The sequence below is a fragment of the Miscanthus floridulus genome, chromosome 1, assembly GCF_019320115.1.
Source record: "Miscanthus floridulus cultivar M001 chromosome 1, ASM1932011v1, whole genome shotgun sequence".
Taxonomy (NCBI): Eukaryota; Viridiplantae; Streptophyta; class Magnoliopsida; order Poales; family Poaceae; genus Miscanthus; species Miscanthus floridulus.
In genome coordinates, this window is record NC_089580.1 from 25,844,050 (window position 1) to 25,851,379 (window position 7,330).

The 7,330-nt window shown below is 39.7% G+C and overlaps 1 pseudogene; it reads left to right on the forward strand.

Annotated features, from left to right (window-relative positions):
* Positions 1–2,266: 2,266 nt before the first annotated feature.
* LOC136453469 (uncharacterized) lies at positions 2,267–6,328 on the forward strand (annotated as a pseudogene).
* Positions 6,329–7,330: the final 1,002 nt, after the last annotated feature.

Genomic DNA, 7,330 nt, shown 5'->3' on the forward strand with positions numbered 1-7,330 from the left:
TAGTAAGGGTTTAATGCGACCAGACGCGTCCGGTCAGTGGTGACCGGACCCTGCCAGCGTCTGGTCAACACATTTTCACTAGTTTGTGGGTTGAACTGACTGGAGCATCTGGTCAACATGACCAGAGCATCCGGTCACCCCACAGAAGCTCATAACGGTTCATTTTTCAGGCTGCCTTATAAATAGAAGCTCCACTCATGTGTGAAGTCACTTTTGCTCATTCCAACAGCTGAGAAACATTTTTGTGAGTGCCAAGAAGAGCAAGGTCCTAGTGAGGTGATTGAGATTTGAGAAACCAAGAGAGTAGCCTCATTAGTTAATCAAGAGTAGCCAAGTGTGCATCCATCTTCTCATTAGGCTTCGCGTGGTCAAGTGAGAGTTTGTGCTTGTTACTCTTGGTGATCGCCATCACTTAGATGGCTTGGTGGTGATTGGGAGCTTGGTGATCACCCGGCAGAGCTTGTGGATGACCCAACTCAAGTTGTGAGTGGCTTTGGGTGATTCGCCGCGATGGAGTGTCGAAGAGTCAACCCGTAAAGAGCACTTGATCCTTGCGCGGATCAAGGGAGAGCTACACCCTTGCGCGGGTGCTCCAACGAGGACAAGTGGGGAGTGGCGACTCTCCGATACCTCGGCAAAACATCATCGTGTTCCTCTCTCTCTCTCTATTTCCTTTGAGCATTTACTTTGAGTAATTCAATACTTGTTCTTACATTCATAGAATTGCCATGCTAGAGTAAGTTTCGAACATAGGTTGCAAGTCCGTTGTGCATTAGATTAATAGAAACACCTTTTTAGGCACAAGGGGTTAATTGGGCTAACCATAGGATTTGATTATTGCAAGAAAATTTAGAATTAGCCCAATTCAACCCCCCCTCTTGGGCATCTTGATCCTTTCAGTTACGAGCTCGCTAAGTACTGAGATTATGGCACTGAGATATTTATAGGTCTAAAAAGATTACACGAATCAGAACTGAGGCTAAAAAGATTTTAATTAGCACATTTAGTAACTAACTCACTATATTTATAGGTCTAAAAAGATTACACAAAATAGACCTATAAATATAGTGAGTTAGTTACTTAAATGTGCTAATGAAAATCTTAACAAGAAAATAGGAAAATAAGTTTTAATTGTTTAGCACAAGAAGCAATTTTTATAAATAAAATAAAATATAACTTGTATTTAGTACTTGAATAAAATTTAGAGCGCAAGTTTAATATATGAAAATACAACTCTTGTTTTGGTGAATAAAAGTTGTTCAATAGTATATCTGATAGTTCAGAAATTGAATCCGATATTTAAACTAGACCTTTCATGAATCGGCAGGAAGTTGAAATTATAGTTAGGATGCTATTTTTGACTATTTATATTAAGCAAAATAATTAAGAGGTGTTCAAATGTGTTGCTCCTGTGGGTTAGTATGGAGTATGGGCTATGTCATGCTATGTTTGTTAGTTGAAATCATCGAGGTTTAGACCTTGCTATAATTACGGCAAAGTGCTAGGGAGTGTTAGTTCTAACTGGAACCTCGAATTCCTTTCACTACAAGAAATGTGTGGTTTTTGACGTATTTAGTATGACAACAGGTCATAATGTCATTATATCATCTGGTTTATGACATTCTATTTTAGGCATTTTGACTTAGTGACAATAAAAACTTGTATGTCACAACAAATGTCATATTACTAGTCTAATTCTATCTGGTGACAATATTTGCTATGTCATAAGGACTAATTTTTGAATGTCATAAGTATATGACAAAGGTTGTACGTCATAAATTATTTTATTGAATTATTTTAAATACACTTGTCCATGTTGGCATGTCCTATTGCCACGTGGTCAGATTTTTTTCTTTTTTCTATTATTTACCTCTACCCTATTTAATATTTCTTCAATATAGGCCACCAGGCGCTCGGCCCAACAGGCCACGCCCTAGCTGAAAGGGTGCCTATTCACGCCCATCTGGCATACTCAGCCCAATAGGCCACGCCCCAGCCGCTCGGCCCAACAGGCCGTGGGCACCTGTTCGCACCCCAGCAAAATGTTTAAAAAAAGAGCAGATGGGAGGACTCAAACACGCATGCTTGTGGTTCCCAGGAAGTGAACATACCACTGAGCTACGAAGATATCTTTGTTGATTGGCACACTGATACTATATATCCAAATATAATAAGGTAATGTACCCTATGTCCTCGTAGACTTTTAGCTCATGAACGGTTGCGGACGTGGACAGCGGCGGATCCACCTTCCTAACCTATTGCGGACATGCCAGTAGTGGACGGCAGTGTGGAGCTGCGCGTCCAGGCTGGCAGTGGCGATGGCATGGAGCTACGCAGACCGCATCTAGCATCCAGTGGCACGACACGAGCGGCTTGGCGAGCAGCGCAGATCTCCCCAGAAGCTAGCAGAACTCCCTTGATTTGTTTTGCTCGTAGTTCTAGCCTGCAAGAAAGGTACTGATTTGCTTGCTGAAGTAGTCTTGCATCTTACTGCTTAATTGTTGCTCACAGCTTTGCGCCAATTATAGGGCAACAGTTCATGATAATACCAAATTGTATCTTAGTGTTTGTTTGTTAGCAAGAATTAAAATAAAGGTTAGTGTAGATTTATTTAACCCATTATTGGAGATAAAGCAATGCTCAACTATTGTGTACAGATTTCATATAAATAATGACATGTCACATGTTTGATAATTTTGGTCAAGTATCATATATATGTAAATTTTTTTGAGCAAGTGTATCTCATGATTTTGTGCAGATGGATAGATCTTGGATCAATAGTAGGATGTTCAGTGAGGAACACGTGAATGGGGTGAATGAATTCATGACCTTTGTTTCCAAGAGATTCAATGACGATGAAGAGATGCTCTGTCCATGTTGTAAGTGTTTGAATCAGGTTCGCAAACCTAAAGGATAGGTGTAGGATCACTTGTATATTTATGGGATGGCTACTACTTACACTAGATGGATACATCATGGAGAACCATTGGAGGTTGTACCACGTGAAATTGATGACCATGTTGATGAACATACTAGTCTCAATGAGGATTTTGGCATGAATATGGATGAAGAAGATGACCCTAATGATGGAATTCATGGTATGGTAGAGGAGTTGTACATAGCTGAAGAGGAAGGTGAAGGGAAAAAGTCTATGTTTGCAATTCTATTAGAAGAGATGAAGCAACAATTGTCCCCTGGTGGTCCTTGCACAAGGTTTTCTTTTGTGGAGAAGTTACTTCATATCAAGTCATTTTACCGGATTTCTAATGGTGGATTCACAACGATACTGAAGTTGTTGTCATCATCATTCCCAAATTGCTCTATTCCTGCATCATACCAGGAAGTAAAGAGACTTATCCGTGCATTGGGGCTCGGATACAATTCAATCCATGTGTGCCCAAATAATTGTGTTCTGTTTAGGAAGAATTTAGAAAAAAATGGTGTTTGTCTAGTTTGTAGTGCAGCAAGATGGAAAGACAATGATGCAAGAAAGAAGATTCCTGAGAAGGTTTTGTGACATTTTCCGTTGATTCCTAGGCTGAAGAGAATCTTTTCTTCCAAAAGAACAGTAAAGGAGGTGCAATGGCACAAGTTGAAGAGGAAGCCAGTGGAGAATGAGCTCAACCATCCAGCTGATGGCGAGGCATGGAAAGATTTTGACAGGAAGTATGGATGGTTTGTAGAAGATGCAAGGAACATCAGGCTTGGCCTCGCTACTGATGGTTTCAATCCATTTGGTAAAATGAGCTCCTTGTATAGCATGTGGCCAGTGTTTCTTATCCCATACAACTTTCCTCCATGGGAATGTGTGGAGAAATCCAACTTTATCATGGGCCTACTTATCCCTGGTCAAGAATGCCCAAGAAAGGATATTGATGTCTTCTTGGAGCCACTTGTTGAGGAGTTCCTAGAGCTTTGGAAAGGCGTCCCTACTGTTGATGCACTTAGTGATAAGAAGTTTGATTTACATGCTGCTATAATATGGTGCATTCATGATTATCCTGCTTTGAGGACATTGTCAGGTAGAGTCATAAGAGGTTATTATGCTTGTGTGCATTGTGACAAAAACCCTTGCTCCAAAAGGATAAGGAATAAGATATGTTACATTGGCCATTGGCGTTTCCTTCCTAGGGCCCATCCATGGAGGAGGAGCAAGGTGTTTGATGGTAATGTTGAAAACCATGAGAAGCCAGAGAAATTTACCATAGATGAGTTGATGGAGCAACTAGAGAGGGTCAAGGATGTCAGACCAGGAAAGCATCCTAAAAGCAAAAAAAGAAAGTGGGACGAAGAGGGCCAATGTTGGAAGTGAAGGTCATGTTTGTGGGATTTGCCATATTGGTCAAGTTTGAAGCTACGGCATAATCTTGATGTGATGCACATTGAGAAAAATATATGTGAGTATATCCTTGGTACATTTCTAGGCACGGCTGGGAAGTCAAAGGACGGTATAAATTCTAGGCTTGATTTGGAAGATATGGGCATTAGGAAGCATTTACACTTGATCCATGATGGAGATTCATATAGTACTCCTCATGCCCCCTACACAATGACTAAAACACAGAAGGAGCATTTTTTGATTTTTTGAAGAGTGTAAAATTTCTAGATGGATACGCTTCCAACTTAGCAACATGTGTTACTACAGGATGCAACCTCCAAGGACTAGAAACTCATGATTGTCACATTCTTCTTTAAAGGATTATACCTACTGCTGTCCGAGGAATCATGCACATGGACATATATGAAGCACTTGCTGAATTAGGTAAATGTTTTCAACAACTTTGTGAAAAAACTTTGAAGTTAGATGTGTTGGAAAGACTGAAAGCTAACATCCCAATCATTTTGTGCAAGCTTGAGAAAATATTTCCTCCTTTCTTTGATGTGATGCTACATCTGGCTGTCCATTTACCTAAAGAGGCAATTCTTAGAGGTCCAGTACAATATGGATGGATGTACCTAGTAGAAAGAAGGTTGTTAACATTGAAACGGTTTGTGAGGAACATGGCAAGGCCTGAAGGGTCCATTGCGGAAGCATATGTTGCCGCTGAGTGCTTGACTATTTGCTCGAGGTACTTTGATGATGATGTTGAGACACGACCCAATCAAGAGGGTAGGAATAGAGAGTGCGTTGCTATTGTGAGAGGAGACCTATCTATTTTCCAGCATGGAGCTGCATGGAGCTGATGTTCTTGGAGCACCAAGTCTTACATATCTTGAGCATGATTATGAAAAAATGGTTTGGTTCGTACTAAACAATTGTCCGGAGGTTGAGCCATATATTGAGTATGTCAGCCCATCTACTATTTTCATTGTTTCTTGTAACTTAGTTATTAGCCCTAATGTTTGAATTAACTATCATTTTTAGGATATACAAGAAATAGTTGGAGAATGAAGGATGCCCTAATGTTCAAAAAACCCTTGAGAAGCAATTTTCTTCATGGTTTAAGAAGCACGTGAGTTTGATCTCAATTAATTTGTTTCATCATTTTTTTCCTGGTTTAAGAAGCAATTTTTTTTATGTCCATTATTTTTTTGTGCAGATTACAAAACTTTGTTATGTGGAAGGACAAGTCATAAATGATGAGCTATTTGCACTGTCATGTGAGCCTGATCTGTGAGTTCAAATTTATTCAACATGTCTTGTCAATGGTGTTCGATTCCACACTGTAGATCGTGAGAAAAATAGAAGAACACAAAATAGTGGAATTATGGCTGAGGGTACACATGACAACTAGGATATTGACTTCTATGGTTCCTTGAAGGAAATAATTGAGCTTAGATACAATGCAAATTCGGGTGGCAATAGGACAGTGGTTCTATTTCGATGTGATTGGTTTGACACTCATGGAAAGAAGTTGCGAATGAAGGAAGATGGGTTCTTCAAAAGCATAAACCATGGCAGCTTGTGGTAAAAAGATGATCCTTTTATTCTAGCGACACAGGCAATAAAGGTATTTTATTGTTAGACACCAAGTATCATGAGAAATGGCGAGTTGTTCAAAAATTTTCACATAGACACTTGTGGAGTGTGGCTGAAAATGACAATGAGGATATACCCAATGCAACGGTATTGTCCTACCAAGACGATGATTGTGAAGGTGTGCATGTTCAACTTACTGAAGGATGTCTGGAAAATGAGCAGACAGTTAGTGAAGATGGTGTTCATGTTGATGCTAGTGTAGTTGATGACCTCCAGAGACAAAGAGAAGTGGAAGGGCAACAAGATGAGTCAGCCGATGGCGAAGATGAAACTGGATGGCAATATGTGTGTGATAATGAAGGTCCGACAATCCCTCCAGAAGATGACGATGATAGCGAATATGACTAGATTTAGTTGTGGTTTCAATTTAAATAACATGTACTACAGTTGTTCTAGATAGTGCAGTTGAATTGGGCCATTGGCCTTGTTTTGTTTTAAATTTTTAATTCTTGATGGATATGTGCAGCACTACTGTTCTATTCTAGTGTTTGTTATGTAATTTATAGTTATTCTGTACACTGCATCTGTGGTTGGTGGCTTGAATCTTGATTGGCCTATTTTAATGCTATGCTGTGTTGTTGTGCTTCACTGCTTTTGTAGTTGTGCCCTGATAAATTTATTCTATACACTGCATCTCCCTTGTTATATAGTTATGAAAATTAGACAACAGTTCTGAATATCTGCATAGATGACAACAGTTCTGAATATCTGCAGCCACATCTTTTTTTTGCAACTTTTCAAACTATTTTCAAGCACGTACCTAACTATTATCTCTAAAAAAACTATTTGTTACAGTCTTTTTATCCCTACAAAACCTATTTAAAAAGCTTATTTTTAATCTTTCGGCCATGTTTGTCCATTATTTAGAACAACAAGGACATATATATAGTAATACATCGGTCACCGGTTCCCTCTCCTCGCTGAACTTGCTTCGATCGAGGTTTTATTCATGAGCTGACGTACTAGTACTCAGTTGATGACTGAGCCTAGAGTGGTGCAACGATGGTGTTACTAGTACTAGCGCTGTTAATAGAACAACTTTGAACTAGGACCCATTTTGGTACATGTCCAATGTCTATCACGCCGAATGAACATGTGTTATGCGTGCCACCCCTATTTAGGTTGTAATCATTTTCTGTGCCATTTTTGCATGGACAACATCAACGATAGAAGCTCCTGACATGCATTATGAGCAAGATCGAGGAGGGCCATGACCACCACAAGGTCAATTATGTCCCCATCTTTGCCAATTCCCTCTCCTCTCTGAACTCGCACTGCAGCCACATCTTCTTCTTTTTTGCTACTTTTCAAACTATTTCAAGCACGTACCTAACTATTGTCTCTAAAAAC